Source organism: Carassius auratus, chromosome 17 (assembly GCF_003368295.1).
Source record: "Carassius auratus strain Wakin chromosome 17, ASM336829v1, whole genome shotgun sequence".
Lineage (NCBI taxonomy): Eukaryota > Metazoa > Chordata > Actinopteri > Cypriniformes > Cyprinidae > Carassius > Carassius auratus.
Window position 1 is genome coordinate 23,527,822 of NC_039259.1, and position 27,153 is coordinate 23,554,974.

The 27,153-nt window shown below is 36.8% G+C and overlaps 2 long non-coding RNA genes and 2 other non-coding genes across 6 annotated transcripts; 2 read left to right on the top strand and 2 right to left on the bottom strand.

Moving 5' to 3' along the window:
- The first annotated feature begins 14,020 nt into the window (after nt 1-14,020).
- Nucleotides 14,021-15,574, top strand: LOC113117939 (uncharacterized). Of its 2 annotated transcripts, XR_003294240.1 has the most exons (4): nt 14,021-14,078; nt 14,185-14,699; nt 14,943-15,066; nt 15,194-15,574. It is a non-coding gene; the product is annotated as an uncharacterized LOC113117939 (long non-coding RNA). The 2 variants fall into 2 exon arrangements; XR_003294239.1 differs by lacking the exon at nt 14,021-14,078 and having other exon boundaries at nt 14,089-14,699.
- Nucleotides 15,575-17,368: 1,794 nt separating this feature from the next.
- Nucleotides 17,369-18,922, top strand: LOC113117940 (uncharacterized). Of its 2 annotated transcripts, XR_003294242.1 has the most exons (4): nt 17,369-17,426; nt 17,533-18,047; nt 18,291-18,414; nt 18,542-18,922. It is a non-coding gene; the product is annotated as an uncharacterized LOC113117940 (long non-coding RNA). The 2 variants fall into 2 exon arrangements; XR_003294241.1 differs by having other exon boundaries at nt 17,383-18,047.
- Nucleotides 18,923-21,356: 2,434 nt separating this feature from the next.
- trnal-uaa (transfer RNA leucine (anticodon UAA)) lies at nt 21,357-21,439 on the bottom strand. Its single transcript has one exon. It is a non-coding gene; the product is annotated as a tRNA-Leu (tRNA).
- A 4,459-nt stretch (nt 21,440-25,898) lies between these two features.
- trnal-uaa (transfer RNA leucine (anticodon UAA)) lies at nt 25,899-25,981 on the bottom strand. Its single transcript has one exon. It is a non-coding gene; the product is annotated as a tRNA-Leu (tRNA).
- Nucleotides 25,982-27,153: the final 1,172 nt, after the last annotated feature.

The window sequence follows — 27,153 nt, forward strand, 5'->3', positions numbered from 1 at the left end:
TTAAAAACATTGATGTGGTTTGTTGAGAATACTACACGTGTAGGAAATGGTCTGTGGACAAATATAATTCAGATGTGCTGCACATGATCTAATGGTCTGACCATCAGGTTTCCTGTAATCTGAAAGCCTGCTAGAAAAACAAACATCTGTAGGAAAACATTTGTACTCCATCATTCAATCTTGTTTTTACCACCGTAAATTACCTTAAATACAGGCATTGACGTCTGCCATAATGAGTCAACAGAGGGGATGGGGACGGCTAACAGCCATAAACCTGCCTGATAGAGTGGGACTGAGTGTTTTAACCTCTCTCTCTCGAAAACAACAACAGCATAAGAGTCATTTGATGGTGAGCTGCGTCACTGATCGTTCCTCCGATTCACTGTTTGAGTGTTTCTGTCTGTTTCTCCCTACATACACATATCTCCTCTCCTCTCTTCTGTCCTCAGACATGCCTTTCATTATTATAATGAGAGAGACTATACGGACTAATGCTCTCTCTCTTTCTCTCTTCTCCAGAGCACTGAACAGAGGAAGTTGTGTCTACCACTCTAATGAGAATTAATGACGGTTGTTATTTCTACCATATCAGCTACTGCGGTTTGGCATGTAATTTTACTTAGAAATCACAAAATTTGCTGTTGATGCTGTTTTTACACAGAATGCTTACAGAATAAAATCACAAAGGACATGTCTTTAATATCTCAGTTGTTTCTCCTGGACCAAGCAAATTGAGACTTTTGCTTTTCTTCCCTATTAAAAAAGTGCACAGTAGTCTGGTTTGTGTTAATAGGTTTATGTATATGTTTATATTGCAATCTGAAATTTTCGTCTAAAATTAGCATTGTTCTCAGACTCCTATTTTTATATTCAGTTCTTTCACTTGGCTTGGCATTGAAAATAATCTATTCATTGCTATTAAAGTGAAATTACTGAACCTACACATGAAAGCCTGAGAAAATTTCAGGTGGCACTTACAGGCTTTTGCATCTGAACACTTTACATTACATATATCCAAAATAAAGGTTTTTGTGTACATAATACGTGACCCTGGACACATGTTTTTAGAAATCTGAATAAATAAGCTTTCCATTAATGTATGGTTTATTAGGATCGGACAATATTTGGCCAAGATATAACTATTTGAAAATCTGGAATCTGGAAAAGTTGTCCAAATGAAGTTCTTAGCAATGCATATTACTGATCAAAAATTATTATTTTTGATATATTTACAGTAGGCAATTTACAAAATATCTTCATGGAACATGATCTTCAAATAACATTCTAATGATTTTTTTGCATAAAATAAAAATCTATAATTTTGAAAAAATCTATTAATGTTTTTTTGGCTATTGCTACAAATAATTCCCAAGTGACTTAATACTGGTTGTGCTCCAGGGTCACATATATGTATGTGTGGTTTGTTATATATATACATATGTAAATACATATTTTCAGTATATACTGTATGTGTGTGTACAAATGTGTGTACAGACTTCAATATAAAAAAATTTATAGTTCTATATGCTTTTTACATTGACACTTGCTGGAAACATAACTGAGCAAAACGAGCAACGATACAATTCTGCACTGATTGATTTGATTTGTTTTGTTTGTCAATTTGTCAGTTTTGTTTTGGATACGAGAGCCTGTTTGAACATTATTTCACGAGTTTCTTATAATTCGACTGTTAGTAGTCTCTGAGGTGTCTTTCAGCTCACTAACAATTGGAAGCCATCTTCATCCTGCACTGTTTTCTATTTAATGACCAAAAGCACTGCAGATAATTCAGAGTAGGAATGCATCTCATCACAGACATCCAGGATATTCAGAGAAATATGAGGACAGATGTGCACTTACATCTCTGAAGTGGACACTTGAGACAAAACTGTCACATTGCTGTGCAATTTAGTGCTCCACCAGTGGAGCTGTGGGCGGGATAGACGTCTTCCCATTTGTCCATCTGAGATTGATGCTAAAGATAGACCCCAAGGCCATATCTACAAACACATTGTACAGAAATGTAGATATATTTCCTGTCAAATATACTCAGTGATTTAGATTTTTGGCTTCAGAGATTAAAACAAAGCAGGAACAAAATCCCTCTCTCCCTGAAGCAGCACAGTTAATGTCTTTGAGCGTTTGCATGTCACATTTGAAACCATCCTTATTGACTCGCTGTGGTATTTAAATCTGTTACAGTGAACAACTGTGCGCTGTGTGGCACGCATCAGATGGCGCTGATTGAAGCCTCTCGTGAACTGGCACTCCACTTCTGGCACCAGAACAGAACGCAGCCGCATATGGAACATTCCATTTGTCAGAATTATTTGCAGCGCTCGGAGATAAGTGCTGTGTGCATGTTTCAAAGATGCCTGATGGAAGAAGTCATTAGCTGTGCCATCTGTAATAATGTGGGAAAATTGCAGAGGCCCTTCTTAGATCACGCACACCATGACACCATGCAACACACTTCGTGCAGGTGAAGAGAGATTTACTAAACTTCTGAATTATAAATATATTTCTGCACTTTTTCCAACAGTTTGAGGTTTCCTCAAAACTTTTCGCTCGCACAGACAAATATTAATATGCATCTCTTCGGAGTGTTTGATTCTCATTAGTCAGCATTGTGCAGACAAATCTTCAGAAAAAATACTTCTGTGCACTCTCTTTATTTTGATATTTCCAAAAATGTTAACTAAAAACAATATTTCATGCTTATGTGTCTATTTATGCACTAAGCAGACCCTATAATAAGTTGGCCAATATATGTGTATCTATGTTTAAAAAAACAAACAAAAGAAAATTACTGGTAATTTTCTGCAAAGACATTATCCAGTAATTTTTCAGTGTACCCTAAAATACAAAATTCAAAAACATCTGTGGTATATATTTTACCACAGGTGTTTTTGAATTTTGTATTTTATTGTATATTTTATATATTTTAGGGTACACTGAAAAATTACTATATATATATTATTGTTATTATTATTATTATTATTATAATATATATATATATATATTTATAATGTATATTTTCATTATATATATATGTATATGGTATATATTGGTTTTTACCTAATTAGCTTCAAAACAGCTAAAATGGCCCTATGAATATCATTCTACATCCAAGCATCAGATTTTAGGAATATAAATTGGTAATGAAAATTAAATACGTTCAAAGTGTTGCTAACATTTTTCTCATGCAAACATCCAGGCTGCTTTATAGAGAAGATGTTTCCACATTCCAGTCTGTCCACAACAGAAATACTCTGTCTGTCAGATGGTCAGTGCTGAAAGGCTCTCATTAGCTGCTAAAGTGAGACCAGTTTTAATGTTAGCTACTCAAATGACATTGTAACTCATCACACTGTCCAGTTTAGGCCGGCAGAAAGCGATACGAGTCCAGAAACGGAGCAGAATGTTGGCGCCCTGATGCCATGCTAAGATGTTTACTACTGCCTCCAGCTTTAAAAGAAGTCATTCTGACATTCTCAGTAAGAATAGAGATTGTGAATACATCTCCACCAACTCATTCACACCATGTTCACACGGTTCTTAAAGGACTCAATCGAGCGGCTCACTCCCATTCAGATGAAATTAGGCAGAGTTGTTGTTTTCCCTTCACCTGGGCGAGACCTCGAGGTTTTCCTTGTAAAATCAATAAGACTTCATTTACAGTTGGGCTGGGTTTTGTCTGTCTTTCATGCCTGGACAAGAAAACCAAGAAACAAACCAGTTTATCTGTAAAAAGGAGCTTGAACGTGTCTGTCATCAAGGCTTTTGTTGACTTGTTTCAAAGAGGGACAAAGCACGATACAACAAACAAAAAACTGGTCCTCCTTCTATTTCACTTGGGCTTTTAGAGATTCAACTAATCATTTCTGTAGCTAATGTGATTACACTCACATCATGATTTTGCTGAAAATGTTCTCTAAATTACGGTTTTAGTGAAGCTACTTTTGTACAAGCAAACAGCAGTATTTAACAAAGGATTAAACTTCAAAAAAGAAGACAATGTTTAGGATGATTATGCATATTAATTAAGTGAATTACTGAAAAGTGATTTGGTGACAGAAAGATTACTGATTATCGCTCACTTGTTCATGCAAGATTTTGATTTTGTTTATACTTTAAAATCTCCTGTTTAATTCAGTGAGTTGCTTGATGTTTTTTGTGATTCGTTATCAAATATTCTTAAACTGAAATTGTTTTTAAACAACTTTTTTTATTTAATGTACCCTATGAGAAGGCCTTTCATTCACTGATGCACAAGAGCTGTGACCAGGCTTTAGACATTTTCATGTCAAATTAACTAAATGCATTAACTGTGTTAAATTTAACACAGTGAAACATATTTAATTAACCTAATAAGTTAATGTGTTTACTTCGGCAGCCCTAATGTTCACAGGCACATGTCACGTACGCTTGCTTTGATTGGTGTTTTGGTTTTGGCTGCTTTCAAGTACAGTAGACCAGTCACAAAAGTGGTGGTCTTTGCTTTGAAGGGCTTATGTGACTAACGGGAGAGAGGATGAGGTGAGAAAGTGGGGGATGACAGGAAGACACTGCTGTGATGGAGGTAGAGAAGGCGGGACGTCCCAGCTGGACCCGTCTTTGAAATGGGAGGGGGGAAACAGGGAAGAAAGGATCTAAAAAATAAATAGGGAAATACCAACAAGTTGCTCCACACAGGACTCAGAGGAAGTCTCGGAGAAGGACTTACACTCCATTCAGTCGTAACCAAATGCATGTGCCTCCGCTTTCAACTCTGTGCAGTACTTTGTTATTTGTCTATTAGCATTAGAGGCTCAATGGGCGCAGTTAAATGGAGTCCTCTTTTGCTACAGTGGTTTCTGTGGGGTTTAGCTCAAATGAAAAGGCAACCTTGTGGGCTGAAGTGAAAATGAATACAGAGTTAGAAAGCAGATATGAAGCAGCTTTGAAGTGGCCTGTAAAGATTTTGGCCCGTCTTAAGAGAAGCCGTTTCTCAAATCCTGGCACCCCACACGTTATAGTTTTTACTACAATTGGCAAACTCCAGGAGATCTGGAGAAATGAAGATCTGGAATAATCTTTTAAGCCTCGCTTCAAGTCCTTTCTTCTTGCATAGTCCTGGAAAGCTGTTTTATTTTTGATCCATCTATAATAGTGTTTCACACTACATGTTAGGTTTTAAGAAAGAGCATATCCAGACAATCGGTCCAGTCGTATTGTTAAAATGATATAAACGCTGTTTCATCTCACTCCAGCTATCCTTCCTCCACCTTTATTTTCCTCATTAGGCCTATTGGGAAACTTTGCTTTAGAATCCATTCCCAAGCTAAAGTCCCTCTGTTTTGAATTTCCAGACTAGTTTAATTTTTGCACGATTGTTTGTTTATCATATTTAATTAAAAGTACAACTATTTTAAGTAAGAGTTTGGTTAGATTTAAACTGGGTTTGAACTTTATATCACAATTTTGAGATGCCATTTCATATTTTGCACATTTTAAGAATTATTCCCCAGGATAATGCTAGATTAATGTCAATTTTTTTTGCATCTTCTTGTTTTAAATAAACACACAACTATTAGTGTCCCTGGGCATCATGTTGTAGCTGTTGTTTTTGACTCCTCTCTCATATCTCCCCAGGGTTGGATGACAGCTGACCCTGAGCAACAAACGCAAGTGCAGGAGCGACACGGATGGCTACATGCTAAAAAAACTGAGACAGAGAAGTTAGAGGCAACCTGATGTGTATAAAACGGATCCCCACCAGCTCATCAGGGTGTTCGTCAGTGGTCAAGATGTGTGTCTGTGTCATCCCTGAGGTTATCTGTTCACCTGGTTTCCAATCAAAACCATCTGAGACTCACTTACTCACTCACCATAACACTGACACGACTCTAGCTAAATGCTTAGTAATGTTCTTAAAGTTAAAATGATGACCCTCAATTTAATTGGCCATTAGATCTGTGGTTGCATGTAATTATTTAGAGAAAACATTTAGTGGCTTGTCACACAAAGAAAGCACACACACACACACACACACACACACACACACCCTCCCTCTTGCGGAGTGATTTCCCAGGGGATGATTCAGAGGTCACAGAAAGGCCATCCATAACTGACCTGATTATGAGTTCCTTCTAACTGTTGACTGCTTTTATAAAATTTCCCTGCCCTTTTTGTACCATGATGTCCTAAAAAAAAAGGTTTTGATCTTTCTTTCTTCCTTTAATATTTTTTATTTTATTTTTATTTTTTGCTGCTTTTTGCTGTTTTAACCAAAGCAGTATAAATGAGTATATATAGTATGAACTATTATTTAATATTCAGTTGAAAATGTGAGTGGTGTTTGCTCAAATTTAGGGTGTTGCTATGCATTTAGTGTTGTGTTCTTAGATGTTTTTAGTCCATTGCTATGTGGCTGCTTTGTGTTTTCCCTCAGAAATGAGTCATATTATTATAATAAATTATCACAATATGAAATATTGTTGAATACAGTCATTATTTTTGTTTTGATAAAATCAAGGTTGAACCACTGATGTCACAAGTTCTATTTTAACAATGTCTTTTCTACCCTTTTGTCTGTGGAGGGTCAGAAAGCTCTTGGATTTCATCAAAATTTCTGAATTTGTGTTCCAAAGATGAACAAAGGTCTTGTTGTTTTGGAATGACATGAGAGTAAGTAATCAATGAGAGATTATTATTTTTTTTTTTTCATTTTGGGTCAACTAACCCTTTAATTTACTACTGAAGATAAAAATAAATATAATATATTTCGTTGAGTATTCACGGAGTTACAGTTCATTTTAATGACGTGTTTGTACATGACGATCAGCGCAGACAAAGGCTGCAGACAGCGCACCTTGTTAGTTATCTTTATTTTATAAGTGCACAAAGGTTTGTTGTTATTATGTCTGTATCCAAAAAAAGGAGACCCTTTACAGATTCGATTGATGTATTGCTCTTATCTGTACAATTAAAACTGAAAGTGTAATTTAAGTTCTTTTCAGGGTTATCAGGAGAAAATGACTCAAAACGCGTATCCGCGTTAATCGACTTCAGAGGGTTAAAGTTTTGGGGTTTGTTAAACTGTATACTTCTCTTATGGTCACCAAGGTCACATTTATTGGATCACAGCAAAGTAAATATTATTGGATTATTTTTTTTAAATCATGTTTTTTTATGATGTTATCATGTTTTTATTGTGTTAATTGGCTAGTATTTTGTAGTTATTTTTACCTGATCAAAATAACCCAATTGCAGTTAGATTGAGATTAACTGGAAGGCACAATGAAAAACACAATTTAAAACTCTTATTATTTAGTATGTTTAAATGTACTTTTGCAATTTTTTTTTTTTTTTTTTTATGTATCATATTTCAAGCCTTTGAAGCGCAAGTCACTGCCTGGCATCTAATCATTTACGTATATAATATTCCAGTGTCTTTGCCTTGTAGCAAAACATGATCTTGGCTGCCTAAATGAATTTTCCAAAGAACCAAATTCCCTCCTGGCCAACCTGAAAGGAAGTCGCCCAATTAGAAGTTGCCGCTAAATAAAAATGGAGGCCCTTCTCATCGTAAGAGCCCAGATGGTAAAACAGGCTTACCTGTCTCCACAGGCCTCCTGAGAGGAGCTTGGGATAGAGAGCGGCCCACAGCCAATTTATCCACCCCTCGTCGGGTTGCATGTGCTGCTGGTGAAATGCACCCTGAAACTTTCATGTTCCCTCGACTGGAAGTTAATTAGGTATGTCTGTATCTGGCAGCTGGGGCAAGTCGTGACATGTCACCAACGCACCATAGGGTTATCAGTTGCATTTGGCACTGAATAAAAATGATAGAAATATGACTCACTGACATTGTCTCTTTGGTTGTTTTTAGCGTGCCGTGAGCTGATGAGTGATCGGAATGAATCATCGAACAAGATCACAAATGATCAATCAATGATGTGATGGTCTGCCGCCTCAGTGGCAGGAGATGAAGCAAAGACGTTGGCAAGCAGGTACGTGTGAGATTGACAGAGAAATACTACCATTAGTGTTTGTCATCCTAGAACTATTGTATATAGTAAATATCAGTTCAAAAAAGGAGGGAAAATAACTTTTGTGAAATATAAATGAAGATATTCTGAAAAATGTCTCAATGTTTTCTGTCCATAAAGTGTATCAAGTCACAGATGTTTGGAAACCCGTTGACTTCTACTGTATGAACAAAAGCAGTTAAACATTCTTCAAAATAGAGAGAAAGAGAGAAATAATAGAGAAAAAAGTCATACATTTTTGGAATTACATGAGGTAAACGATGAGTAAAATATGACAAAAAATATGGATTCATTTCATAATGTCTTTTTCGGATCGTATTTTTTTTGGCCACCTGATTATCAATTGATGGACAGAAACATCTCAGGTTTCATAAAAACATATCTTAATTTGTTTTTCGAAGATTACCCAAAGTATAGGGTTGGAACAAGATTAGAATGTAGTAAATAATGGAATTTCCATTTTTGGGTGAACTGTTCCTTTAAGGCTCAAGGTTATCTCAAAGAAGGGTGATAGAGACTGAATCCAAGTGGGCTGTATTTCCTCTGTCTGATTTTGGCACGTTTGTGACAGTGAGCGATGCCTTCTGCCAGCTGTGTTTAAGCATGCACAAGCTGTCGCCAATCAGAGCAACTCCCCGTGTGTTTCAGAAGCAAGGTGACCGGCCTTGTTATTATCTCATCAAGCAAAAGGACAAAAGACGACTGCATGGTTGCAGTCATCCATGCTTACTGCGGTTGCCTTGGAAACCAGCTGCTCAGCAGGAATGCTTGAAGTATACAGGCAAGGGCCAGTGGGGTAACCGAAGGGGGGGGGGGGGGGGGGCTTTACACCCCTCTCCAAAAATGGAGATTAAGCCCATTGAGTATGTAACGGTTCAAGAGACTGATCAGAGCCACAGGTCAACACAAACTGAGCTGTTTGTTTTGCAACTCTTGAGCTGACCGAGCAGTTTTCCTGCATGGAAAAGTCTCATGTTAGGAAAAGTGGGTTGGCTGGGAGAGGAAGCCGTTCTTAATTTGTAGTACCCACTACTGCATGGCACGCTGCAAGTCAAGCATACTTTTTCCACTGCATGAAACAGGCTAAATGGACGTCAATAAAGACCATTAGAATAATTCAAGTGATTTAACAGAATGGGAGAAGCTAAAGCAGACCGAGAGAGGTTTCTTATTTGCACCTAATCCCTGTAATTTTAAATCCATCAATCTACTTCATATTTCAAGAGTTCCCTTCCATTCTCAGGCTACAGGGTTCAGAGATTGAGAGGGGATATGCATTTCCAGAACCCTCCTGAAAATAAATCACACCGGCTATAGGCTAATTCATGAAACAAGAGCTGAGCGAGTCATTTGTAAAAACCATTCTTGCATATCCAGTTGTGTTCACTTGAGTGGGACAATTTGCACGACCAAAAGTTTGAACAGAACTTTGAAACTTTCTATTCATCAAAGAATCAGCTCAACTGTTAAAAACACTGGTAATAAGAAAAGAAGTTTCAAATCAGCTTGTTAGAAGTATTTCTGAAGGCTGGAGTAATGCTAAAAACTAATCTTTCCCATCACAGGAATGATTCAAGAAGGACATTTCAGACGATATTACTTCTGGTGTCAAATAAAAAGGAGGAAAGTTGAATGCATACTGTATGTGTGCTCTGTTGCACATGTTGATCATCATGTCATATGTTCATTGTTTGGGATGAATAGAAAAGGCTAATAGATAGCTTTCTCCAGTATAATATAGTAGAGCACAGATCTTATTGATTCAGTACTTCCATACTTTTGCCAGCTCTGCAAAATATACATGCTGCACCCTGCAGAAACAGTATAGGTAGTATGCTATTCCCATCTGCAGAGCTCACAAGCTCATACGTCTCTATATGGCTTTGACTTGAGAACTGAGGTACAAACCAATGCCTTACACAACACTTGATGATTAATGGTATTATCAAGTTCACTCGGTGCCTTAAAATACCCTCCATGAGACAAGAAGCGAAGGCTTCTAAATCATCCTAAAACTGCATTGGCCATTAGCCAGGACAAGAAATGGGTCTGTTTAGATGTCAGTGGTATATTAGGTTGGGTGGAGTGGAAAACAGAAAGCTTTGACACTCAGAGACATAAAGATGGCAAGCGATAGCATACATAGCTGCAGGCGAGAGATGAAGACGGAGATTGCTCCGGGGAAGGAAATGAGGTGGTCAGAGACCACGCCACATGCTAATCCTCTCTTTCCCGGTCTGACTGCACCAGTTCCCGTCTCTGTGTCTGTCTCGCAGGCGAATGGGAACGGACCTGGTGCTCTTTCAGCGCCAGCACTAGAGTGCTCTGGCCATGTTTTTTCAATTGCGCTGATGAGACAGGCTGGCTCCTAATAAACGTAGCCTTTGGTTTAAATGACAGGTCTAATTTCACATATTGTGATGAGAGACTGTGGAAAAGCATGGCACACTCTGAGACATGCGAAACGGTGCCTGAGTCATTCAGATCCTTCTAGATTAATTCCATTTCCTGTGAAGATTAATTGTGGCGCAGAGCTGTTATCTGATTAGAGTATTTTGGGGAGATGTTTATAATTAGTTTGGGTGTAATCTCATTTCACAGCACCTCGTGGGGAGGCAAATGTTTTCACAAATTTATCTGTATAATTGGTCTAGGTGTTAATCAGGTTTGAAGATACCTGCTGGCTAGATAAAACACAGAATAGACCTGTTCTGCATAACATCACTGAGGAATTGTGGGTAAATGATACTACTCAACATTCTTTACATTATACAACATTATCCACTGTGAAATAGATAGTTGAATAAGTCATATTTGAAGTTAATATTAATTATTATTATGATATTATGCACTACATTGATTTTGCCACTGGTGATTTGCCACAACAGGAAGTTGTGGGAAATTATGGAATAGTTGTCAAAGAATAAAGGAGTAAGCCATTTGTTCTTATGCAGTGAAGTGGTGTACCTAAAACTTTTAATTTAATTTAATTTTATTATTTTATTTTATGTAATTAAATTATCTTTCTGGTGACTAACAAACATGGTTTGTTTCTCATGATGTTAGATGTACAGAATTGCAATTTGAATTTGAATGTAAGGACATAGAATTACAATGAACAAAAAAATCATGTAGTTTTATTTTTGGGAGAAAAGCTCAATATGTCAGTACTAGCTTTCAGTGATGACAAAACACAAAAGACCTTGAGGTTTTTATAGGCCTTACAGACAGACAGACAGACAGACAGACGGACGGACGGACAGATGGATGAATGAATAGATAGATAGATAGATGATAGATAGATAGATAGATAGATAGATAGATAGATAGATAGATAGATAGATAGATAGATAGATATGTTGTTCACTGTTTTACTAGTGATAACTCTTCAAAGTTAAAGACTCTTTAAAGTCTCAGTTCCACATAAACCAGTGTTTGACCAAATGTAGAGCTGTCCACCAGACAGATGGTTCTTCTTGTGTGTTTCACTTCCACACTCTTCCTTCAGCTCACGCACAGGTTACAAAGAAAGACTCAAGCCTCAGACACACGCCAAATGAAGTTCCACTGCCATAATATTTGTCTTGACACCCAAAGCTTCCTGAAGTCTTTTTGAAGGAAGAGATTGGAGGTGTCATCTGTATGGCACATTAAAGACCTCTGGCTGTTTATTTGTTGTCAGATGGGAAGGCAGGGTGAGAAAAACCAGGCCTGTCCTGCTGTTCAGCACCCCACAACCAAAGGGAAGTGGACCTTTATTGGTGACCCCCCCCAACCAGGGCACACTCAGTTTTGCCAAATTTACGGATGCTCCTGGACAGTTCAGTCACAACAAGGGCCTTTATTTGGGGCTGTGCGATGTGGCAGATGTGCTTGAGGAAAAGTTGTAATTGAAGGTGGTGAAGAGAATAAAAACACCTAATGAATGAGTTTCATTTGCATATGTCTGGATAATTACTAATTCCAAGCAGCTAATGTTAATCATTTTTAACTAATGGATAGAACAAAGGTGAGGAAATATGGATTTACATTTAAATTTTTAATGCACTTTCATCACAATTCTTTTCAGGATGGGTGGGCAGTCAATAAACCAGCACAGTTTCCTCAATGAGGTACCGGAAAATAAGTGTGGATTATTCTGTGGACACTGTTAAAACCATCTATTTGAGCTGTAATAACATGCCACTCAAGCTATTTCCTGGCAACAAATCTCCGCATGATACAAAATGCTTGCAAGAAAGGGAAACATGGCCAATCACTTGGCATCTGAATGCAATGGCTTTGCTCAAATACGTTTAGTACTTTGAAGCAAAAATTCTGATCTACCCCTATGTATGTTGTTTAACATTTGACTAGTATTTTTGAAAATGTGTTTAGGTCTTAAAGATCAGATACTGAAAGATACTGAAAGAACATTACTTATCAAATTGTAATCCGTTACTGATCGAAAATTAGGCGATATGACAAATGTTTTAGTTAGAAACTTCACAGAAATTAGGTTAATATAATCAGACATTATTTATTTATTTATTAGGATAATCTTATTCCATATAGATTTCAAAATGAAAATAAAATATATTCCATTCAGTGTTATTGGCAACATGAAGTGCATTAAACATTACATTACATCAAGGTTTCCCAAACTGGGGTACGTAAGAAACTGCAGCGGGGTTTGTGAGTTTAATGAAAATATAAGTGGTACAGTATTTAGAATGGAACATTTAAAAGATGAAAAAGAGAAATTAGAGAGATTGATAAATATGTAATCATGTAATCAATTAAAAAAGTAACTGTAGTCTGCTTCCAAGTGTTTTAAAATGTGATTTAATCTAATTACGAGTAGTTAATTTTTGGAGTCTGATTACATAATCCAGATTACATGTAGTATACACAATATCAATTATTTTAAGGTCTGGCTGGTTAGCATAGCCCAGTTAGTCCCTGCTGGTAGATGCTTTAACTACAACATGTGGACCAACTAGCCTATGCATTGCCAAAAAGCTCTTCCTTTATTTAACTGGTTGCTTAAGGAACACATCTGCAGAGCAGCTTCAGTTTATAAAGATTGAATTGGCCTACCAGGAGTGGGGTTTGAACCCACGAGGACATTTGTCCATTGGATCTTAAGTCCTAGCTGACGAAGGATAGTCCGACATAATTTCAGAAATGTTGAGCAATGTCGAACTGCGCAGCCAATCGCATCGAAGCGCTATGACATTTGGACCAATCGCGTCGAAGCGCCTTAACATTTCCAGCCAATCAAAAAGCGCAATTTATAACATTATCTTGACATTCGTGACATTTGACCAATCAGAGAGCAGGGGGATTTCGACGGCACGTTTCCGCGTCTCACCGCTAGGTGGAGGGGTCAGCGCTTCTAGTCAGGTGTCAATCAAGTTGCCGAACCGTGCCGAAGGTGTACGAAAGAATGACATCATCCTCAGGGGGCGTGTCAGAGAGGTAAAAAAGGTTAATTACTCAAGTTTGTGACCTATGACAAGGGTCATTGTCGCGTAGTTCGACATAAAAAGTGGTACGAGATTTGTCAATGGGTGAGTGTTTGTTACCTTTGCATTATAGATGTATAAAAAAAAAAAATAATCGTAATCGAACATTATTAGTATCTTGGTTTAGTGTATTTGCATAAGAGAACAACACATCAGGCTTCAGAACAAACATTTACCTGGTCCCATTCATTTGAACGATGTAATGTGATGGTTGTGTTATGTTATGGCTTTCAACAGGGCAAACCAGAGTGTGTAATAATTGTTTATAGACATTTATGTAATGTTGCAGGTATTTTAAGAAATGTTCCTGTCTTGTATCTTTCTCCTCTAAATAGAGATACCAGTTGTAACATTATATATAAGATAAATGGGACTTGTGTCCTAGAAATGAATGAATGAATGAATAAATATATGAATTTAATGAAGTATTTTATGCTCTCTTAAGGGACTCACTTTTATTGTGCATTATATTTGTTATAATGCTTACAGATAGAGAAATGTCAGATGCTGTCTCGTGGCCAAACAACCTTGCTTGGAGGTGTGCTGAAATGCATGTTTTTTTTATTAGTATCATTAGTATATTTACTGAAAAGGTTTCTTTCTGAATTATGTATTAAGTTTTTTTTTTTTTTTTTCGTCTTAAGCCTCTACTGGACCAGCACAAAGGGTGGTGGAAGAACCTCATGATGCTGAAACAGCAAAGAAGGCCATGGAGCAGAGTCAGCCTGACCCCCAGCCTCATCCCATGCCCCTGCCCCGTCCCCAGCCTACTGCACCTGTGGAAGCAAGAGTTGCAACACAATTTTCAATGGTAAGAATTACTATTTAACTTTTTTAATAATACCACTTAAGAATGTGCTCAATTAAAATTCAAGAAAGTTCAGAACGTAAGATGAAGAAAAAAAGAAAAAGCAAGAATGCTATGAGATGCTGGCTGAGACCTACTAATTGTCACCCCTCTTGTACAGTGGGGGCACCTGTTGTCTGCTGAATGGTCAGTTTGAATATCTCAGATTTGGTTTAAGTCACATGGTCAAGGATAAATGTAGAATGTAACCTGTTTGCTTTCTCTCTTGAGACTAGACTCATGTCCCTCATGGCATCCCTCTCAATACTTCTCATGTGTTAAAGCTACATTATCTTTCTTTCTCAATCTCAGGTAACATACCACATAGACGCTGGCTATTATTAACTGTACACATTAACAATTATTCCATCATGCAAATACTTTGTAGTAATTTCAGGAGTCAATACTGCTAATAAATATGGATGACACTTCTATTCAGAAAGAAATGTTTTTTAACAACCTGCATTTACTAAAAAAAATTAAATTAATATAAATCGTAATTCTTGCTATTATAACACATTCTGTCTTCTCACATTTTTGATTTACCAAACCAAGATTTACTGGCTCTCACATTGCTGCAGCAAAGCCAAATCTTAGTGTGGTCAGGAGACCTTCTCAGGTTGAAGACCAACCCAGCGCAGCAGTGTCTTGTGCCTCTATACCAAGCAGTACTGTCTCTGTAAGTAATGGCATAATGTATAAAGTATTCTATAAAGGCACTTTTCACGTTCCATTCTGTACGAATTATTAAACTTGTTCAATTTTTCTTTTAATACCAGAAAACCATATTTTTGTCAATGTTTCAGGGTGTGCCAGTGTTCCAGGGTCTACAAATGGTTCAAAGACTGTCAGCGGTCCATAGGATGCCACTGTTACAGCCTATTTTGCAGGGCACCAATTCACAACCAGCTCCACAAACCATGCCCAAGAGACCCTACAAGGCAAACACTTGCAGGAAGTGTGGAAAATTCAAAACCAGTGCAACGGGACATAGCCAGTACAGGGGCAAGGTGTATATACTGTCCACAGACTGAGAACATTACAAAAGAAAAGTGGTTAGAGTAAATCCGGAGAACCTTCTCCCAAATAATGTATACACTGTATATTTTTATTTATTGTTGTGTGTATATAGTTGTTTAAATATAGTTCACTATTGTTAATATTTGTGTCTAACATTATTTTATTTAACTTGCTTTTTTAATCCTATTGTTTGAAAACTTCATTTAATATTCATTACTTTTCTGTTAGCATAATTGTAAAATAAATAAAAAAACAAATTGAGAAATGTGTTTTGATTTCTACATTTATTTTCCTTTTATTTCCTTTTTAATTTTTTTTTTTGAAAACTTATATAAATTTAATTTGTTTAATATTCATTACTGTTATGTTGGCATAATTGTAAAAAAAAAAAAAAAAAAGAGAATGATTGCTTTTTTATTTGTACTTTAGTAAACATTTCATCAGTACACTGCAACAATAGAACGTATTCCTATAAAAAGATAATTTGCACTTTGTCATTTGTCACAGACATTTTTAAGCATAATAATGACTATTTTTGCATCCATTAAAAATGACAGATTTAAAGGTGTCTTGAATGAATGTAACCTTAAAAAAAATCTGATTTAATATCAATAAAATCACAACTAATAACATGCTTAAAATAAATATGAATACAACTACACATAATAACATGCTTAATAACAAAAATAATACAACAACTACTAAATAACTAATAATAACAAAACACATTTCCATTGGTGTATTAAAATGTAATAAAAAAATATCAAACAAGCACATATATACATTTAATTAACCTTGAAACTTCATTTATTTAAAGCAATTAACAATAAAACAAAAAGTTGTCTTTAGCTGGATTCGAACCCGGGTCGAAGGGAGCACCTGCAATAGAAAACAGTGTAATATAAATGCGCGAATTTACCGCAAGAAGAAACCGGAAGATGTATCACTGCGCGCATGCTAAGAAAGATCCGTCTTTGAACATCAAATTTCACCCTTTCTTTTCTTCATTTTTTCTTTCTCTTCTTCCCCTTCTCTTTTTCTTCCTTCCCTCTTTTCTTCCCTTCTTCCCCGTCTTTGACGGACTATTGTTCCCCAGCTTAAGTCCTAGCTGACGAAGGATAGTCCGACATAATTTCAGAAATGTTGAGCAATGTCGAACTGCGCAGCCAATCGCATCGAAGCGCTATGACATTTGGACCAATCGCGTCGAAGCGCCTTAACATTTCCAGCCAATCAAAAAGCGCAATTTATAACATTATCTTGACATTCGTGACATTTGACCAATCAGAGAGCAGGGGGATTTCGACGGCACGTTTCCGCGTCTCACCGCTAGGTGGAGGGGTCAGCGCTTCTAGTCAGGTGTCAATCAAGTTGCCGAACCGTGCCGAAGGTGTACGAAAGAATGACATCATCCTCAGGGGGCGTGTCAGAGAGGTAAAAAAGGTTAATTACTCAAGTTTGTGACCTATGACAAGGGTCATTGTCGCGTAGTTCGACATAAAAAGTGGTACGAGATTTGTCAATGGGTGAGTGTTTGTTACCTTTGCATTATAGATGTATAAAAAAAAAAAATAATCGTAATCGAACATTATTAGTATCTTGGTTTAGTGTATTTGCATAAGAGAACAACACATCAGGCTTCAGAACAAACATTTACCTGGTCCCATTCATTTGAACGATGTAATGTGATGGTTGTGTTATGTTATGGCTTTCAACAGGGCAAACCAGAGTGTGTAATAATTGTTTATAGACATTTATGTAATGTTGCAGGTATTTTAAGAAATGTTCCTGTCTTGTATCTTTCTCCTCTAAATAGAGATACCAGTTGTAACATTATATATAAGATAAATGGGACTTGTGTCCTAGAAATGAATGAATGAATGAATAAATATATGAATTTAATGAAGTATTTTATGCTCTCTTAAGGGACTCACTTTTATTGTGCATTATATTTGTTATAATGCTTACAGATAGAGAAATGTCAGATGCTGTCTCGTGGCCAAACAACCTTGCTTGGAGGTGTGCTGAAATGCATGTTTTTTTTATTAGTATCATTAGTATATTTACTGAAAAGGTTTCTTTCTGAATTATGTATTAAGTTTTTTTTTTTTTTTTTCGTCTTAAGCCTCTACTGGACCAGCACAAAGGGTGGTGGAAGAACCTCATGATGCTGAAACAGCAAAGAAGGCCATGGAGCAGAGTCAGCCTGACCCCCAGCCTCATCCCATGCCCCTGCCCCGTCCCCAGCCTACTGCACCTGTGGAAGCAAGAGTTGCAACACAATTTTCAATGGTAAGAATTACTATTTAACTTTTTTAATAATACCACTTAAGAATGTGCTCAATTAAAATTCAAGAAAGTTCAGAACGTAAGATGAAGAAAAAAAGAAAAAGCAAGAATGCTATGAGATGCTGGCTGAGACCTACTAATTGTCACCCCTCTTGTACAGTGGGGGCACCTGTTGTCTGCTGAATGGTCAGTTTGAATATCTCAGATTTGGTTTAAGTCACATGGTCAAGGATAAATGTAGAATGTAACCTGTTTGCTTTCTCTCTTGAGACTAGACTCATGTCCCTCATGGCATCCCTCTCAATACTTCTCATGTGTTAAAGCTACATTATCTTTCTTTCTCAATCTCAGGTAACATACCACATAGACGCTGGCTATTATTAACTGTACACATTAACAATTATTCCATCATGCAAATACTTTGTAGTAATTTCAGGAGTCAATACTGCTAATAAATATGGATGACACTTCTATTCAGAAAGAAATGTTTTTTAACAACCTGCATTTACTAAAAAAAATTAAATTAATATAAATCGTAATTCTTGCTATTATAACACATTCTGTCTTCTCACATTTTTGATTTACCAAACCAAGATTTACTGGCTCTCACATTGCTGCAGCAAAGCCAAATCTTAGTGTGGTCAGGAGACCTTCTCAGGTTGAAGACCAACCCAGCGCAGCAGTGTCTTGTGCCTCTATACCAAGCAGTACTGTCTCTGTAAGTAATGGCATAATGTATAAAGTATTCTATAAAGGCACTTTTCACGTTCCATTCTGTACGAATTATTAAACTTGTTCAATTTTTCTTTTAATACCAGAAAACCATATTTTTGTCAATGTTTCAGGGTGTGCCAGTGTTCCAGGGTCTACAAATGGTTCAAAGACTGTCAGCGGTCCATAGGATGCCACTGTTACAGCCTATTTTGCAGGGCACCAATTCACAACCAGCTCCACAAACCATGCCCAAGAGACCCTACAAGGCAAACACTTGCAGGAAGTGTGGAAAATTCAAAACCAGTGCAACGGGACATAGCCAGTACAGGGGCAAGGTGTATATACTGTCCACAGACTGAGAACATTACAAAAGAAAAGTGGTTAGAGTAAATCCGGAGAACCTTCTCCCAAATAATGTATACACTGTATATTTTTATTTATTGTTGTGTGTATATAGTTGTTTAAATATAGTTCACTATTGTTAATATTTGTGTCTAACATTATTTTATTTAACTTGCTTTTTTAATCCTATTGTTTGAAAACTTCATTTAATATTCATTACTTTTCTGTTAGCATAATTGTAAAATAAATAAAAAAACAAATTGAGAAATGTGTTTTGATTTCTACATTTATTTTCCTTTTATTTCCTTTTTAATTTTTTTTTTTGAAAACTTATATAAATTTAATTTGTTTAATATTCATTACTGTTATGTTGGCATAATTGTAAAAAAAAAAAAAAAAAAGAGAATGATTGCTTTTTTATTTGTACTTTAGTAAACATTTCATCAGTACACTGCAACAATAGAACGTATTCCTATAAAAAGATAATTTGCACTTTGTCATTTGTCACAGACATTTTTAAGCATAATAATGACTATTTTTGCATCCATTAAAAATGACAGATTTAAAGGTGTCTTGAATGAATGTAACCTTAAAAAAAATCTGATTTAATATCAATAAAATCACAACTAATAACATGCTTAAAATAAATATGAATACAACTACACATAATAACATGCTTAATAACAAAAATAATACAACAACTACTAAATAACTAATAATAACAAAACACATTTCCATTGGTGTATTAAAATGTAATAAAAAAATATCAAACAAGCACATATATACATTTAATTAACCTTGAAACTTCATTTATTTAAAGCAATTAACAATAAAACAAAAAGTTGTCTTTAGCTGGATTCGAACCCGGGTCGAAGGGAGCACCTGCAATAGAAAACAGTGTAATATAAATGCGCGAATTTACCGCAAGAAGAAACCGGAAGATGTATCACTGCGCGCATGCTAAGGAAGATCCGTCTTTGAACATCAAATTTCACCCTTTCTTTTCTTCATTTTTTCTTTCTCTTCTTCCCCTTCTCTTTTTCTTCCTTCCCTCTTTTCTTCCCTTCTTCCCCGTCTTTGACGGACTATTGTTCCCCAGCTTGAGCGCAACGCCTTAACCACTCGGCCATCCTGGTCCTTGTTTGGTATCAATCACCCCATTGTCTCTTCCACAGGAGCACTGTAGGAACGCTTAAACAGCAGAGCAGCATTACTGTATGAACCCACAAAGCATCTTTCTCTATGGTAAGCCATTTAAAAGTTGATCTGTATGCTAATGCCATCAAATGTATAGTTTTCTTCTCGAGTTTTGTTCTAAACGTGACCATATTTACTCAGATTTCCCATATTACACTAGTAAATGATTGAGTGTTTACCCAGCATATGCATGAATGTATAAAATGCAATGATCTGACATAATTTCTATGCATTTATTTTTTACCAAGTATTGGAAAGTTATTATGGTAACCAATATGCTGGGTACTGAATACATATTCTGAATGATTGGATTTGATCTCATTTTGAACTGTTTACTTGCAAAATGAAAGTGTGGGCAAAAACAAAAGCAAATTATAATTGTGTGCAACAAAGTATTAAAAGAAGGACATTTAGAAAACACAGTTATGCCATAATCTTCAAATGAATGCCTGACTTATGTAAAAGTAATGTGACACTAGACCTTAATGGAAAAATGTCCATGTGATATAATTTATTGTTTATAAATCACATGAAATTGCTTTTGAATGCAATGAAATGACTGCATTCATTAAATCGTCCCCAGTCTTGTGGGGATGGAAAGCACACATAAGTCAGTAACCATGGTTTCTGATGACTTACTATTGCAGGGGTGTCATAGCGACAGAGAGATCTACACTGACTCTGTAGAAGGTGTGGATAGCATCTATATACAACTTGTCAGTCGCTTGGCTCAGTTCGTTGTGTTTCTGAAACTGCAGGTGTCCCTTCTGACATGGCTCTTATTAGCACTCATATAGAGAAGTGCTCATGTGAGACGAAACCTGTTTCATCAGGAACACACAGCCACGGTACACATGGGAGGACAGGGAAAGAGGTTTCTGAGAAAAAAACAAATATCTGGTTATTAAAATAACCTTGGCACACTGGCAAGTTTGACCTTATGTGAATATTTTACCAATATTCTGTCTTTCCTTGCTTAAAAAGCTCAAGTCTGGTGGGTGTTTTTTTTTTTTTTTTTTTTTTTGTAGGTTTTTTTTGCAAATGCTTTTATCAAAAGTATTCAACCCTTTATTTTTATTACTACGAGTGGGGTTCAAACCCAGAAAAACATTTCCCCATTAAATCTTAAGTTCAACACCTTAATCACTCAGCCATCCTGGTGACGTTGTTGGTGTTTATACAAGTATTTCAGAACCACTTTGTTGATAACCACAACATATATAAATGTTGCAACTAACAGAAGTGTGTTTCAAAAATGTATCTATTGGGTCTTAAATCTAATGCCTTAACCACTCGACCACCCAAGATGTGACCACTGTGAGCTGTTGTGTTCCCTTTCCAGTTACTTCAGAAACCAAGTTGTTACACAACCACATAACTATGTTCTGTTTAAAAATTACATTGGTATACCAGGAGTGGGGTTCGAACCCACGAGGACATTTGTCCATTGGATCTTAAGTCCAACGCCTTAACCACTCGGCCATCCTGGTCCCTTTGTTACAGGGAAACCTTTGTTCCTTCTTCACGTATCTCTTAACCATTGTGGGAAACCAGTTTGATATAATGCGACCAGATACAGTCAAATTAATATTTTCCATTTAAAATCACATTGATCTACCAGAAGTGGGATTTAAAACCCTCTAGGACATCTGCACCAGTTGGATTTGTCCAATGGAACTAGTTTGTTGGTAAAACCACATCCAGTCTCATGACTATGTGGGGCAAATTAGTTTTCCTCCAAATTAAAAAAATCCAAACACTGGATTTCTTAACAGGTTGTGCAGCTGCTCAGTGTGTGTTCTTATCCGTCCTTAATGCGGAATGAACGCGTCCCCTTAAGCATCTTCCCCATTTGTGACACGGCCGCGTTTGGCTTTGATCGCCTTCTGCACGGCTCAACAGGCAAACACTTTAATTAGTGCTTTATTGACTAATGCTTTTCTCCAGGCCCTGTGTCACTAGCTTTACCGGCCAGCAGCCTATTCTTTGTGGATTAACCTCTTTCTATGCACAGTTTAACCAGCCATTGTCCTGCAGTAACGTGAACTGTTCTTGCAGGAGGTTTCGACACAAAAGCCCTCAGTGCCCAGGCAAACCTCAAAGAGCCATCATCCCTCCATCTCTAGCTCTTCAAAGATCCTTCATCATTCTGAATCCCTCTGTTCCTCCTCGGCCCCTCGTTTAGGAGCAGGACCCCAACGGCCCTCACCTCCCCCATGGACCAGCACACTTATTTCCGTGTCTCTTGGGAGCTTGGAGCTCATAAGTAAGACCTGGACAGCTGATAATGACTTTGCAGCTCTGGGGGAAGGAGGTTACTGCTGCGTTTTCGTGGTTATGGCAGTGGTGGTCTGTGTGTACATGCAGGGTCCAAAATCAATACTCACAGAGCACTGGATGAGAATAAAAAATGGCTTTTGGCAAATCAAAGGGCATTTTTTAATTATTTTTTAGAAATGCAACATCATAGCGGTTAAAATTGCAATGTAAGAAAAACAGACTGACCTTTTTTGTCATGCTTAAATGAAAAAAAAAAAGATCCAAACAGTTTACTAATGAAAAGTAATTTATCTTCTGACCACTTTTACCATAAATTTAGCAAAAAATCCAAAAGTTGTATTATTTTAGTTATGTTTTAGTTATTTGTGTGTGTAACTTTAGAATTCCATGTGGCATCTTATTCTTGGTGTTGAAAACAAGAAAGAAAATCATAATGGGTTATTATGTTTTGTGATAGATTTGTTGTTTCACCTGATGGGACTGGCAAATAGGAGTGGTTAGTTTACTCCAACAAATATTTCTTAAAGTAAATTTCTGTTTTAGATGCACACTTTAAAGTCATGGCAACAAAAAAAAAAAGCTGATTGAACACACATTGACCTTTCGTGGCAATATGTCTCAACAGAAGAGCGGTGATGTCACATTATATGGGGTAAGTTGTCAATTTCAAAATTAAATTAAGGAAATAAAATCCTGAATGGATCACACTTCAGCTAAAATGTAAAAGGTAAAATCTAAAAAATTGATAAAAAATATAAAGATATATTACTAGACCTAAATAAATAAAGCTATTAACAATAATAAAAAAATAATAAATATGGTATATAAATTATATATACAATTTTTATGAGCTTTTTTTAGATTCATGGTTGATATGTTGACTGCTATGTTTATTGATGGTGTATAGCATCTATTGGCAGACCAGACATTGTAAAATCATATGATTCGGGGGTGGGGGGTGGGATTTATCCTCTGTTTCTTATCCTAACCTCGTTTCTGCCGAACACTTCTTTTTAGTGGACACCTCCTTGTGTGGAGTCCGAGCAGCCCTTTCATCTGAGAGCAACTCTAATGATTCCTTGTAATGAGCAGACCTTTGCCATGCTAATGAGTGTTCAATTGTTCCTGCTTTTCCATGGCTTCTCCATCAGCAGGGGCAGCACTCTTGGATGGGGGCTTCACCGCGTCCATCTCCTAAAAACCCTGCTGGATCTTATTGAAAGGGGGGCAAGATAGCCGCCTTTGAAGCACAAGCAGTCATTATCTTCTCTGAGGGCTCTTGTTGGGTAATTGCGGTGGCTTTTTGGTGCGAATGATTTCTTGATATTGTAGACGAGTAATTCTCAGCATGAGCCTAATATTTTTTTTTTTCTCTCTTCTTTTGTCTGTCATACCTGACAGGTCACGGGGGAAGGGTTCGCTTACCGCAGGGTGCTGCGAATCAATATAACACACTACTTCTTTTCCAATAAATGACACGAGATGGAGAAAGATGAGTTCGACAGACTGAAGGGAGCTGGTTTATTGGAGACTCAATAACTTGAGCTATTTATATGTGCAGCCTCCTCGTTTCCTTAATGACCTCTTTACCTATTTCAGGCCACCTGAGAGCTTCAGTCTGTGTTGAACGGGGATTGAGTGGAGCTCTGTCGTAGTTCTTGATCTTTCTACAGTTACATGCCTGAAGAATGCGCTTAGGTTACTGGAATACCAGTGTTTCTAAAAATGAGTCTGTGCTCCCCCCGAGAAGGACAGTGAGAGATTTACACAGCTGGTCCATGAGCACAACACAAACTCACAGTTCATTCTTTCTTTCTCTTTTCAGTATGTAGTAACAGAGGGTGTTGGGTACACATTACATTCCCTCCAGCAGTACTCACCCCACATCTGATTCCTGCGATCTGGGTGGTTTGTGTGTATATTGATTCATCCTTTCATCAAATAGCAGGAGTTATTTTTGTTCCTTTTTTTGGCCCATTAGATGTTTATTCCTTTTTAAATGTATCTAAAATAGAATTTTGTTTAAAAAAAAAAGAAAAAAAGAAAAATTACTTGTCATAGAGCAAGCAAAGGATAATGTAAAATCTGTACAATCTTTAAAATAAAGATTCTTTTTTTATATTTATGGTTCCATGAAGAATCTTTAGCATCCGTGGAAACTAGTGAAGTATAGGGTACTGATAGTTTCTTATTGATGACTTTAAAAAGTGGTAATATCCACTTATCCAAAGTCTTATGTAGTTCATATTAAAATGGGAAGTTGGGGCAGGATGTATCGTGTTTTTTAAAACCATCAACTGCCACACACTTTAAAATAAAAGAATGATTTTTAAATTAGCTTAAAGTATATTTTGTATGTTTTTAAGTGTATACTGGAATATTTACTCTACTAAACTGAATGCTAACAAAACAACAGTTTTCATTTCCTTTCAGTCTGTCGTGTCAGGGGGCTTCTGGTTCAGATTGTTCTGTGTCAGGCCTAGTAAAAGCAGCTGCATCTTTTCCTTGTCGAAGAAGAAAGGAAAGGAAAACACACGCAGCCCCCGCCAGTCCTGTGGGTCTGGCAGGGTCATAACCCAGCACCTGAGCTAATCATGGACATTATCAAAACAGCAGGCTTTCTGGGGTCTGTTTATTTATGCTATCCGGGGTGGCCCCTCGCTCTACCCAGGCCTTGCCCTCGTAACAGCACCTGGAGCAGACAGTAAACACCTCCGCCTCAGCGCTGGACGAATGGGGTGCTAAAACTGAACAGGAAAGTGAAAGAAACCTTAAGCTGTGAGTCAGGTGTGTCAGTGAACATTAGAATTAAAACATCAGAACAGATGATGGTTTTACCATAGTTTCCCTTTTTATTGTGATTATAGAGGGTCCCAACAGAACATGCTTAAGTACTATTAGCTTTTATAAGTGCTCACCAACAATGTAATATTAGTTAATTATTTTTATTTTTTTAGTGATAGAAGAACCATTTTGGTTCCCTAAAGAAACCTTTCAGTGAACAGTTCTTAAAAGAACCTTAGTGTAATGAACATTTTAATAATCCAAGGAACCTTTTTCCACTATAAAGAACCTCGTGTTCAATGGAAAGGTTCCATGGATGCTTAAAATTCTTCATGGAACTGTAGATGCCAATAAAGAACCATAATTTGTAAATAAAGAAAATCCTTTCTCTGATTAAAATGCTGTATATACTCCTGGAAATACTGTTGTAATTGAGATCAGTTTATGTTTGTCTTGCATCCTCAGTATCACTTCTTATCCTGTTATTTGTATTTATTTATTTGTAAAAATCTCTTTAACTCTTTCACTCCAGGAAATGAGATCATTTCGAAGGGAAAATAACAAACACACATCAAAGTATTAGCATTGGATTTTGTTGTTGTTATTGATTGAATTTGATGTTTTTCATAAGCACATTACCTGTCCATTGTCCTGCATCTCTATATTCCATTTAAAATTCTCTTCCCTACCCAGAGTGAGATTTGAACCCATAAGTACATCTGTCCATTGGATCTTAAATACCACACCATTTTTTGACTCATTGTGCATCAAGCAATTCTGATCACATGCTAAATGCCCATATCTTTTCTTATACAGGTACTTCAATGGTTACTTTGAGAATCTAGTTGGTTGGTAGCACTGATATGTTTAAATGTGGCAACATTTTACCAGGAGTGGGGTTCGAACCCACGAGGACATGCATCCATTGGATCTTAAGTCCAACGCCTTAACCACTCGGCCATCCTGGTTGTTTTGCCTAGTGGTTATCGGGTTCAAATGTCACGTCACTTTGAATGTCTTTGAATGTCATGTCACTTTTAAATTGTCATTGATCTACTTAGGAATGGAGTTCAAATATACAAAGACATTTGTCTATTGGATCTTAAATCCAGTGTCTTAACCACTCTGACATCCTGTTAAACTCTGTTTCTTATGAGACTTGGAAAAAGTAGTTTCACATTGTTATTTACGTTACTTGATGTCTTTGTCAGATGTCATATGTCACGTTCTGGTCTATCCAAGTGCTAGAGCGGATGAGTTTGACTCCAGGATGCAGTTCGGTCATCTCTGTGAGTTTATCTGAGGCACGTCTTTGAATTCCTCTTGAGGAAGATAAGAACTGCAATCTTAACCTGCTCTCTTTTCAATCTGTCTCTGTCTGTCTGTTTCCTCTTTACTCTCAGTTCAGCTCAAAGTGCACTATATATTGCAAAAAGAAGTTTCACACAGGCATTCCTGTTTTTTTCCAGCAACAAATAGCCAAAAAAACTAAATGAAATCAAAAGCTTTATTTCTCATGTGCAAAATCTTATAGAATGTAGTGCACATAAATGTCCTTCATATGTCACATGTCACGCAGCAGTGATTGTGAGATCAGTGCTGAAGGACATCTGCTCTACAGGAATAACAGCATGACATGTGTCCTTGCTCATGTTTTTTGACTGGAATTACTGTAAAGGCAGAGTATATTTTATAAGCTACTCTGGGTTCATAAATCAAACCAAAGCCTTTTTCATTTACTCCTCTTTATAGCTCTCCTCCAAACAGCTGTAAACAACAGTGTTTTCTGGAACGTATCAGTTTATTGATTGAATCTTCTTAAAAGAAAGCTCCTTTCATTATTGCCACACCAGTATATCTGTCAAAAGCTTTGGGTAGAAACATAAACCATATATATGTGCCCACAAAAAGGTCTTTGTGCTTGATTAGAAGGGGTTTCATGGAGCAGCTGTTGTTCTGTTGCACATTGTTTGCTGAAAAATTATTCTCATTTCACTGCATTTGATATACTTGATGCGTGTAAACCAATTATATTTGTCCACTGTATCAGTGTTAACCTGTCGATGTTAGTAGTTTATCAGGAGGTGTTGGAGTTCTGCTAACCAATTTATAATCTAAAAACATTTTCTAAACATTCTAT